The following is a 12,461-nucleotide window of genomic DNA, read 5'->3' as shown; positions in this document are numbered from 1 at the left end:
CTGAAGTCTGGTCTTCATGTCATGGGTCCCAAGCCAAGATGACTCCAGCTTCCTGGAATTCCATTCATCTCTTTGGGAAGGGACGTCAGTGGCGTGGCGTAGGGATGCTTCCCCAGCTGTGGTCCTTCGTGAACAGGCTTGGCTCTGAGTTCAGGGACCCAGGTAAAAGCATTACCAAATAAGGATTTCAGCAGAGTCAGGGTGGGGGCAGGCCGAGGGACCGCTGGGCCTCCCTCCCCTTATCGGTTACACCTGGCTCGATTCCCAACTCTTGGAAACACCCACGACTTTATGCTCATCACACAGCAATTTCACTTTCCTTGTGTGGGAGCGTTCTGTGACAAGATGTGTGTATGTGTGTGCAGGAGGGGGCTTACAGAGTGTTTCCTAGTTACCCAGGGTACACAGCAAGTGCCTCCCGTCGATAAGTATGTTCCTGACACATGTTTGTTTATTGGACTTCAGATAGTCAGAACAAGGAGTAAAAGCTTCTACTGCACGATTAGTCAAGTTAGATTCCTGTCCTTGAAGTCACAGGCACTGACTCATCAGCACAGTGAAGATTCTGGAATCAGCTGCCATGCTTGTTCTTCGCTTCCGGTTCCTTCCTCAGGTCCTCTTTGTGAAAGGTGATTATTTTAAATTTCCTGCTTAGCACTAATTCTTCCTGGTGGGGCCCTTAGGAGCTAACTCTTCCTGGAGGGCAGCCAGGTAAGGTCTCAGGGTCCCCTTCCTCTTGATTTTGTACCACAGAGATGAGCAGAAGAGACCCACAGAGGTTAAGATGTTTCTCTCCTTGTGTAAACCGGTCTACTTCCCTAGGCTGAGCCACAAGGGTGCTGATGGAACAGGAGCAAGCAAGTACTGCCCCTTCAGGCCATGAGCTGCCCGGATGGAGGGGTGTGGGCAGCTTGAAGGCAGCTTGGCTTCTTTCGACATTTCAAGACAGGTTTTGACCTCCTCCATGCTTTTCAGACACCGCATCATGGAAGAGCTCTGTTGTTAGAGAAAGTTGGCAGTGGTCTAGGAGATGTTGAGTATAAACACAGTCTTTCCCTAAACACAACATGGCAATCCAGCTGTCCTGGTGAAAACAAGGTTGCAGAGGAAGAGGTTCTGAGGCAGCTGTTAGGATCACGCCCACATCCCCCCATCTCCACATACTGTGACCAGATTGCAGAAACCCAGCATACTCTTGGGGCATTGTAGGGAATCATGGGAAGAGGAAAGAGTTACCACCTTTAATGTGGGGGATGCAGTCTGTCTGTGTGCATGTGTATGTGTGCCTTCCCCCCTCCGTGTGTGTGTGTGTGTGTGTGTGTGTGTGTGTGTGTGTGTGTCCTCAGTGAGTAGAAGCACAAACTCCCCTCCTGCTTCTTTATCTTATATTCTTTATTCTCACGTGGCCTCCGCCCTTCCTGTTAGGACTCACGGTTCCCTGCCATAACTCCCTTTCTGCTTTCTCCTTAAATCTGAATTCTGCATACTAGAGAAAATGTATCATTTGTCTTTTCAAGTCTGTCATATTTCACTTAACACAGTGATCTGTGTTCTGGCTCTGTCCATTTTCCTGCAAAGTCATAATTTCATTGTTTTTTTAAAAGCTGAGTAAAATTCCCTTTGTGTATATGTACTTGATTTTCTTCTTGCATTAGTCAGTTGATGGGCCTCTAGCCTGCTTCCATACCTTGGCTATTGAAGAGCATAGTTTTGAGCTACTAAATCTACCAACCCTACAGGCCAGGCTGCCTCTGGGTGTCTTTATGACATGTGTTTATTATTTAATCTGGTTTGCACTTGTCTTCTGTTGCTTAGAACCATGATGCCATATCTGATAGTGACTTCTCTCTTTCCGTCTGCTCACACTTGGCTAGAATCTCTTTTTACTTCTGTAGGGGACAGAAATAAAAGTAGGTCATAGATTAAACCTTGGATAGCTTCTTCACCTACTTTTTAAAACGTTGCACTTTTTTTGTTTAATATAAAAATTTCCACATAAGTTGCTTTATTCTCTCTTCTACTGTTGGCCCTAGAGATGAGGATGGCTTTTAATTCTCAAACAGGCTTATGCTGTGGGAAGCAATCTGGGCTGCCATATTTCTAGTCACCCTGAAGGAATACTTTATTTAGCATAGCACTAATGAACTCATTTGTAGAGTGAGATGTTAGTATCCTGCCTGCAACTGGGAGTCCCAGGGAGCATCTTGGCTTTGTGCCAGAGTCACACACATGATTGAAAGGTGTGTGTGTGTGATGTATGTTGTGTGTGAGATGTGTGTGTGTGTGTGTGTGTGTGTGTGATGTGTGTGTGATGTGTGTGTGTAATGTGTGTGTGTGATGTGTGTGTATGTGATGTGTGTGTGTGTGTGTGTGTGTGTGTGTGTGTGTAGGTCAGAAGATGATGTCAAATGTCTTCCCTTAGTGCGTTTCACCTTATTCTTTGAGGCAAGGTCTTTCTTTGAACATGGGGCTCACTAACCAGCTAGCCTGACTAGCCAGTAAGCTCATTATGTCCTCTTGTCTCTGCCTCTCGGTGCTAGGATTGCATCTGACTCTTTGTGTGGGTCCTGGGGACGCAAATTCGGGCCCTCATCCTCGCACAGCCAGCGCTTTGCTCCCTGAGCCATTTCCCAGCCCCAGTTGAAGGGAACTTTCACACATGGCCAGTTGGAGTGTAAACTAGTCCAGCCACTATGGAAATCAGTAGGGGTGTTCTTTGAAAAACTAAAACTAGATCTACCATGTGAGCAGCTACACCGCACCCAAGCATTTACCCAAAGGACTTCAAATCAACACGTGCTAGAGATGTTCACACATCAGCACTCCTTGCAGCATGACACTGGAGTTACTGAACCAACCTGAGTGTCCCTGAATAGAGAAATGAATCAAGAAAGTGTGGTACACATACACAGTGCCATTTCTTTCTGACATAAAGAAGAACAAAGTTATGTCATTTATAAAAACATGGATGCCAGCCGGGCGGTGGTGGTGCATACCTTTAATCCCAGCACTCAGGAGGCAGAGACAGGCTGAACTCTGTGAGTTTGAGGCTAGCCTGGGCTATAGAGCAAGATCCAGGATAGATGCCAAAAACTACACAGAGAAACCCTGTCTCCAAAAACAAACAAAAAATAATCAAACAAACAAACAAAACCATGGATGCCACCAGAGGTAAGCCAATGAAACAAGTGAAGGCAGTTTTGGAAAGACAGATATCATGTTCTCTCTCATATGTGGTTCCTAGATCTTATATAGATCTATAAAATCATATATATATATTATATATATGACATGAAATTAGATGTGAAACTGCCTAGGAGAGAAAAGGGGAGAGGAAGGGGAATGTGGGAGAATATACTTGATTCCAGAATGTACTTGCATGAAAACGTCCTTATGTACTACACAGTACTGTACGAAATGACTGCATACAACGATTATTTTAAAAAGAAGCATAACTAAGCTGGCTTACTAAGGAGAAGGATGTGTCTGAGTTCCGCACTTGTTCTTGCTGAGACTGGAAAGGTCTCAATCTTGTGACTGTCACAACAGCAGTGACTTTGGAATGAACAACTTCCTAAGCTGAGGACTACACACTGGAAAGCCCCCAAGGCAGGTTGTGAAGTGTCTTTTGCATGCTCCCCCGCAAAGGAGTATGGATTAGGTAGTTAGTCGGAATTCCTGGGCTAGGTGTGTTCCCACCCAGTGTCTTGGTGATTCATTGGGTGGCTTTCAGAGGTCCCTGATAAGGAAATTCATGGGTCTGAAAAACCATGAAACAGCGGAGTTTCCAGAACTTCCACAATGGAGTTTTTCTTTAGAAGTTGATTAAACACTCCCCCTTTAAAGAATCGAACTTTCCTCGGTTTGACGTGCTCCTTCAACACTACCCATTTGCAAATTATAGTTTTTTTAAAGTGTCTGAAATCTTCACATGTACACTCCAGATGAAGTGATAATTCCAAGTGTTCTGTTATTTTTCTTGGAAGAAAATGATGAGTGTCAGTTAAAGGAATAAAACAAGCAAACATAAAGAACAACCTGACTGTTGCTTGGATTGTGTAAAAATTTCTGAAGACTGATTATGACATGGAGATAGGCATCTGACTGAAGTCTGGGGGAAGTCCTCACATGTTTCTGAAAAGTGTGGACAGTGCCCCAGTGGCTGAATTATTGGGCCTATGTTTACAGGGACATCAATCATCCAGGAGGTAGTTTTTTCCTTTTTCTCTTTTTTCTTTTTGTAAGATCATGCCAACTTGGATTTTGTAGAACCTCAGCCAAAATAGCCATAATTCTTTCTTTCTTTCTTTTTTTATTGGTTTTTCAAGACAGGATTTCTCTATGTAGTTTTGGTGCCTGTTCTGGATCTCTCTCTGTAGACCAGGCTGGCCTCGAACTCACAGAGATCCTCCTCCTGAGTGGCTCTGCCTCCTGAGTGCTGGGATTAAAGGTGTGCACCACCACTGCCTGGCGCCATAACTCTTTCTAATTTAAGAGTGTTTAATTTTATGATGACATTGTAGTAAACATGGCTGTTCCAAGGATGAGGAGGACACGGAAGCTTGGATGTCTCTGGTTGCCCCATCCCAGCTCTTCTGTATTCTTTTTCCCCCTTTTCATTTTTTTTTTTTTTTTTTTTTTTTTTTTTTTTTGGTTTTTCGAGACAGGGTTTCTGTGTGGGTTTGTGCCTTTCCTGGGACTCACTTGGTAGCCCAGGCTGGCCTCGAACTCACAGAGATCCGCCTGGCTCTGCCTCCCGAGTGCTGGGATTAAAGGCGTGCGCCACCACCGCCCGGCCCCCTTTTCATTTTTTCTCCTTCTCCCTCCACTTTCCTCTTCTCCTTTTTCTCATCATCATTTCTTCTCTTTTTCTTTCTGTCTTTCACTCTTCTCGTTCCCCCATCCACCCGTCTGCGCTTCTTCTCCTTAGGATGCAGTGAGGACAGAATACAAGAACCGAGGGACCTGAAATCCACTTGCTAAAATTCCAAATGCCAACTTCTCCTCAGAGTTCTAACAGCTCCCCCATCCTTCTTTGTACCAAGATTCTAAAGCAGTTCATCCTCCTGCTTCCCTCGACAGGTGTTCATCCTGAGGTGTAGAGTGCCTAGTATTGTGGCCTTGCTGAATCCAAGAGCTTTAGAAACGTGAGTAGGAGTGACAAGGGGTATTTACCATCAAAATGATGAAACTTGAGTTTCAGGGGTCCTCACATTCCAAGATGCCAGAGGGGCCTTCATGAAGTTTTGCAAAAGTAAAACCTATAAACCAGAGAATTGAAAGCTATTGCTTGTCCACGTTAAGTGGCTTCCTGTTCTCTTTCTCATTTGGGCATTAGAGCTAAGACGAGAGGCATACATGTGAGCCTCGTTAAAAGGACACAGCAGAAAGACATCGCCATGTGGTTTGTGGTCAGTTCCACACAAAGTGAAAGAATGACTAGTTTTCCTCACGTGGATCTTCCTGCTGACCATTGAGGTCTAACCTGAAGATGGACCGTCTGAGGCAGAACACGAACGGTCATGTCACCCTGCAGTGGCTGTGTGTGAATGGTGGAGGAGAAACCAAGTTTGAAATGTAGCTGAGAGACCACAGCCTGGGGAGGAGTGTCACAGAAGTGTGGAGCACCAGCATTGAGAGACCACCTCCTGGAGAGGAGTGTCGCAGAAGTGCGGAGCACCAACATTGTGTTTATCCCCGGATTTTGTGGTATTTATTGTTTAAGATGATAAAGATTCTTTTTTTTTTGGGTTCAACAGATAGAAGCACTGGAATGGATTTTTAGGAGAAATAGCTTTTAATAACACCAGCCACTCACTGTAGGGGATGCTGGGATGGGAGAGCCAATAACAACCCACACAGTAAAGGAGATTCCTCACTTTTATAGACTTTTCAAGGGGTCTCTGACAACAGATAAGGCCATACTACAGTGTGAACATACCTGGGGCTTCTACAAGCTGGGTGCCTAAGTGGTTAGTGAAGTTGTGAAGATAGGGTACAAGGCCATAGCTCAGAGGATGCCTTGGGCTTGGAATGGGAGAGAAAGTGCAGAGGGCCCTGGCCAATCCCCCTAGCAGCACCTAGGGGGCTAATATTTATTATTTTGTTTTGAGTGTGTTGAGAGAGACTTTCCTTGTTTAAAGGAAACATTCATTTTACCTAATGTTAAATTCATAATTTGATTATTTCTTGTGTAAAACAAAGTCCTCTACTTTGAATCCTTCTTTGGAGAAGGAGGAAAGAGAGAGATTGAAGAGGAACAGAGCTTTAGGTTTCCTGGAACTGGGACTGATGCAGAGGTGTCAAGCCATATTCAGGATAAAATGCACAGGACTCCCGTCTTGTACTTTCCCGCATGTATGATAGGTACAGAAATACATACAACACCAGGTGGTACACACCTGTAATCCAGCACTCAGGAGGGAGGCCTAGGCTACAGAGAGACCCTGCCTCAAAAAAAGCAAAAATAAACATAAGCAAATATAATTCCTCTAAACTAAATCCAACCAAAAAAATAAGAACTAAAAACAAAACAGACCATGGCATTAGGAGCATGGTAGACACAGATATTTCTACATGCATTAAAGAATAAGATAAGCTGAAGAGGAGAAAAAAATATAATTTAGCTGGGCTAATTATGACATGAATTGTTTTCCACCAATACCTAATTACTATGTAATAGAATAATAATTAGGTATGCTGATTAATATCTTAAAGTAACTTGTCTGAGTGTTATTTGACTCTAACCTCACCCATTCTCTGCCTTAGCTCACAGAGTGTGAAGGCTGAGCCCCAACAACTAACATGGTAATTAGTGTAAGATTTAAGGAGGTCTGGTTACACTGCCTTTGATGAGGATGTCACTGTGCTCTACCAGCCAAAGCAGATGCACCCCACACTCTCAGCAGTTCCACAGGAGAGTTACATTTAGGTTAATTACTCTTAGCAATTTGGAAGATGTGGAGGATTACATACAGCCTGTGGGATAGGCCATTATTTCTCCTTTATTGAATGCCAGCTGTTTTCCTGTTTAATGGATATACACTCTAAAAACTATATCCTCATTATTTAAGGGTGCAGATTTTTTTGGTGTTTTTTTACATCTGTGTTTTGAAACTTTTATGCATTACAGTTATTCTGAGGTTATTTATTAAGTGCCTCTTGTGTGCCAAGTGTCTGCCAAGCCTGTGAGAGATTGCTGATAATGAGGGCTAAGTCATAAGGGATGGCCATGAGTGTGTGAGAGAACACAGAGCAGGGGACTCGCTGGCCTGCTTGCGTGTGCAAGATTGAGGACAGAGAGCGTTACAAAAGATTTTCTGGAAGAGATGATGCCTAAGTTCAATGTTAAAAGACTTCATTCAGAAAGGTTTCGGCCTTTGGAAACAGAAGGAAGACCAACTAATGTGTTTAGATTTACAGCCACCATTTTTATCTCTACTAAGCCCACTCAGCATCTGGCTAAGTGGATCCAACCATTCACCAAGGCCCCAGAAAGCAACAGCTGTGTTTTTGAGGGTTCCAGTTGCATCTTGGGAGGGTTGTTCTTCTTTCTCCCTCTTGCCATCTGTGTTAAGAAAATACTGCAGGGCCAGGGAAGCAATTAACCAAAGGCAGTAGTTATCTTTCTCCTGGACAGCATGGTGAACTGAGGTTTCCTGGCTGTTGGAATTGGCTGTGGGTTGTTGCCTGGTGTCTTCTTCATTGGCAGATTTGCTGGTCACCCAGATGCTGCTTTTCCTGAGTTTCTGTTAGTCTAAGATTTCAGAAGCTTAAATCGTAGTACTGTGTATACACACACACACACACACACACACACACACACACACACACACACACACAAACACACACACGTTCTCAAATGCTCCATACTTCTTTCCTAGATATTTCTGTTAGCACAGAGCTTTCAACCTATTAAGCTTGTAGTAGTCACCTTCTGCCATTGAAAGAGTAATGAATGAATGAATGAATGAATGAGCAAATAGCCAAGATAAACTGTGTTAGTAACACAAGTAAGCCTCAGAATGAGTAAAGGAAGATGTTAAATTCTTTCCTATTTTGATGTTCTTAATTATGGTAACCCATTTCCCCCAAACCAAACTGATCTCAAAACAACTTTAATTATCAAATAGAGATGCCACAGGAAACAGGGAATTTACAACTAGTTATCTGTGAAAATGCATGTGGTTCACTAAACATGCCATATTGCAGAGGACTTGGGGGATTATCCAAGAACAATTTGCATTTTCCATGAGTAGTTTAGATTTTAAACATGCACAAAACCAAAAGGAAGACAGAAACAAACCTCCAAACAAAAATATGGCTGAATGGCAGACACAGAGGAGTAAGTTAACCCAGATGCCATACACAGCAAGCCAGCAGCTGGAGCCAGATGAGGCAGGAAGATGTCTAGTCCCCTTAGCCATATTCTAACCCAGGGGGCTTTGTGGTGATATTGTGTTCCCCAAAATATTGTGCACCGTAATAAACTTATCTGGAGTCAGAGAACAGAACAGCCACTAGATATGGAGGCCAGAAAATGGTGGCACTCATGCCTTTAATCCTAGCATTCCAGAGGCAGAAATCCATCTGGATCTCTGTGAGTTCAAAGCCACACTGGAAACAGCCAGGCATGGTGACTCACGCCTTTAATCCCAGGAAGTGAGGACAGAAAGCAGAAAGTTATATAAGGCGTGAGGACCAGGAACTAGAGCTGGTTAAGCTTTTAGACTTTTAGCAGCAGTTCAGCTGAGATTCATTCTGGATAAGGACTCAGAGGCTTCCAGTCTGAGGAAACAAGATCTGCTGAGGAACTGGCGAGGTGAGGTGGCTGTGGCTTGTTCTGCTTCTCTGATCTTCCAGCATTCAACCTAATACCTGGCCCTGGGTTTGATTTTATTAATAAGACCTGGTTAAGATTCCTGCTACAGGGCTTCCTTGGCTGTATCTTAAAAGGATGCAGATATAAAAGCCTGGCCAAGTTCTTATCTGAAACAGTGATGAAACTGAATAAGGTGTGACCTTGTAGTGATTCCTGGTGAGGCTGGGGACCTGCAAGGTGACAGGTGCTTAGGTGGACAGCTCTGCTCCTGGGTGCCTGTGGTGAGATCATGGGTATTCTGCTCTCTCTCCCACATTGGTTATGATAGGTCCAAGGAGGAACAGAGCATCGTTGTTTCCTATGTCATAGCTCCAAGACTGGTTGATTTAGAAATTGCATTTAAATGCAAATGATCCCTAGGCTGATAATTGTTACAGACTGAGTTCAGGGGTTACTTAAAAACACCCAGTGGAGGCTGGGGGCTAACTCAGTAAAGTGCTCACCTTACAAGCATCAGGGCTTGAATTGTTATCATTAATTTTTTAAAATGTGGTACAGTGGTAGTTTCTTGTAACCCCAGGGCTTGGGAAACAGAGACAGGGTGATCTTCAGAGCTTGGTGGCCTATTGACCTTACCTTTTTGATGAGCTCTAGGCCAGCCAAGGCCCTGTCACAAATATGTGGACAGTGCCTGAGGAACAACACCTGAGATTGTCTTCTGGTCTCTACACACACATGTGCATCACACCCATACTAACTCACACATATACGTTAACACTCACACATGTGCAGGGAAAGCCAAGCACACTAAAACTTTGATCTTAGAGGAAGATGTTGATTTAGATGTCCCATTTGGTGCTGAGTACTCACAATCACTATTCTTAGCATTCTGGCCTGTTATGAGTCTCTGTACAAACCACTGCTCACTGCACAAAAAAAGCTTCTTCAAGCAAGACTGAGACAGGTAGCATCTACGGATATAAACACAAATATTTAGAAGGCTGTTTGATAACAAGTCCATTTAGCAAAACAATAGTAGATTTCCCTGAAGATTTTTTTTTTTTTCCTTCGAGACAGAGTTTCGCTGTGTAGCTTTGGAGACTGTCCTGGAACTCACTCTGTAGCCCAGGCTGGCCTCAAATTCATAGAGATTTGCCTGCCTCTCCTCCAGAGTGCTGGGATTGAAGGCATGCACCACCACTGCCTGGCTTCCCTGAAGTTTTTTGCTTTTCATTTTTCTACAGACAGGATCTTGAATAGGCCGGGCTTCTCTCAAATTCATTATGTAGCCAAGAATGACCTTGAACTTCTGACCCTCTTGCCACCACTTCCCAAGTGATGCAATTACAGGTATTTGCCATGATGCACAGCTTAAATCAAATGGTTTTAAACATTAATTCTCTTAACTTAGTATGTGTTTTGACTACTTGTAATCCAATGTGTAGACCCAACTATAGACAGCAGAAGCTAGATGGTAATTTGAAATCATAACCATAAATTACCCAACTCATGCATGGGTGCAGGTCATTATATGTTATGGTTTGAATCTAAAATGATCCCCACAGGCTGTTTTACGCTCTCATGCCTCAACTGGTGACACTATTTTCAAAGGCTGTGGACCCCTTAGGAGTCGGGGCCTAGCAGGCAGAAGGAAGTCATCAGGGCCTTTGAAGGTCTTACTATATCACTGTTGCTCTGCACTTCTTGGTCTGCTGTGAGGGGAACAATTTCTACCACACACTTCTGCTGTCCTGCCTTCCCGGCCATCACAGGCTACAAATCCTTTAAAGCTGTGAGTCAAAGTAAATCTTTTCTCCATTAAGTTGGTTTTGTCCAACTGTGGTCGCAGGCATACGCAAGTAACCCACACCATTCCACATACCCCTTACAGTAAAGAAGAAGGGCAGCTGCTTTATTTTAATAGGTTTAGGAAAAGCAGACAGCCTGAGGCCCTGACCAGGAGTCCCTAGTGCTCGTCATGCACAGGTTACAGGAAGCACAACTGCAGTATGCTACTCGAATGCTGTTGGCAGAATTGTTTTGTGTCTATAGGGATGATCCCAAAGTTAGTCTATAACAACAGTGACTTCCTAAGTTCTCATTACAGAAAGGCAGAAAATAGAGATACAGAACCACATGGGTGTGCTTTTTTCACATTACAGACAACTGCACTGTTTCCTGAGTACCATTCCCAGCTAGAATGTTTCTTTGACATTATGATTTCATGTCTCCGGCATGTCAACCACAGGAGGCCATCGTAATGGAAGGTCTGATCTGTTTAGTGTGGAGAAATTCAATCACTGTTTTCTTCATGTGTGGTAAATAGTTGATTATATAACACATTAGGGTTTTCCAGAGAAACAGAAGTAATTGGATATATAGACAGCTAAGTGGGGATTTATTATGGAAATTGGCTCTTACCATTGTGGAGACCAAAAAGCTCTATAGATCATCCACGAGCTAAAAAACCAAGAAAGTGATGGTGTCATCCAGCCCGAGAGTAAGACCTGAAGAGCAGGACTGCTGATGGCAGGACTTTCGGTCCCAGGCGGACAGCATGGGAAGGCGGAGGCTGTCTGCCTGAGTCCCTGGGTCTGAAGGCCCAAGAGCCTGGAGTCTTAACATTTGGAGGCAGAAGAAGAGCTCGCTTTCTTTCTTTCTTTCTTTCTTTCTTTCTTTCTTTCTTTCTTTCTTTCTTTCTTTCTTTCTTCCTTCCTTCCTTCCTTCCTTCCTTCCTTCCTTTCTTTCATATCTATCTATCTATCTATCTATCTATCTATCTATCTATCTATCTATCTATCTATCGAGAGAAAGAGGAGAGGAGAGAGAAGCGTGAATTAATTTGCTCTTCATCTGCTCCTTCATCCTACTCAGACCCTCAGTGGATTGGATGATGGTGCCCAATTGGGTGAGGGATGATCTTTGTTCAGTCTACTGATTCAAACAAAATACTTTCACAGACACACCCAGGATTAATGATTTTCCAGCAATGGGATGTCCTTCAACTCAGTCTAATTAACACCTGACATATAGGAAATGCAATTGACCCCAGACATGGAAAGACTGAATAATAACTTTGACTTTCAACAGAACTAGAACCAATTGGCCACCTGAGTTACTCAGGAATGCTCGGTATTCCTGGAGCAGCAGCCATCCATCTCTCTGACTTGATGTCATAAGGCAATACTTCTCTTAGAGCATAGATTATCCACATCTTCTGAAATGTGTAAGATCTGCCTGAACTATGACTTCTTAAAGAATATTAAATTTATAATTAAATTATTAGCCATGCTATACACAATTGTGAATCTTAATATGGAAATCAATCAGAAGTAAATCATATTTAATTAATTTAGGAGAAGAGAAGAAACAATTCATAAATTTTTAAAAACCAATCCTTAAATCAACTTTCATCTTTCTAGAAGGTGAGCATTATCAGATTAGAATCTATTTAATAACCACATAGTCAGTCTGGGCAATTAGCTCAATTTCTGTGCTTTCTAGAAACCTGAGATATATTCAAAACCTGTCACTAACAACAAAGGAATCTACATGCTTATATTTATGGGTATACATACAGATATGTGCACTTTAGATTGATGTGGGATATGTTTGTGCTATCTGCCATGTTGCCAAGTAG

This window comes from Peromyscus eremicus, chromosome 4 (genome assembly GCF_949786415.1).
Source record: "Peromyscus eremicus chromosome 4, PerEre_H2_v1, whole genome shotgun sequence".
Lineage (NCBI taxonomy): Eukaryota > Metazoa > Chordata > Mammalia > Rodentia > Cricetidae > Peromyscus > Peromyscus eremicus.
Note: the sequence above shows the minus strand (reverse complement) of the source record.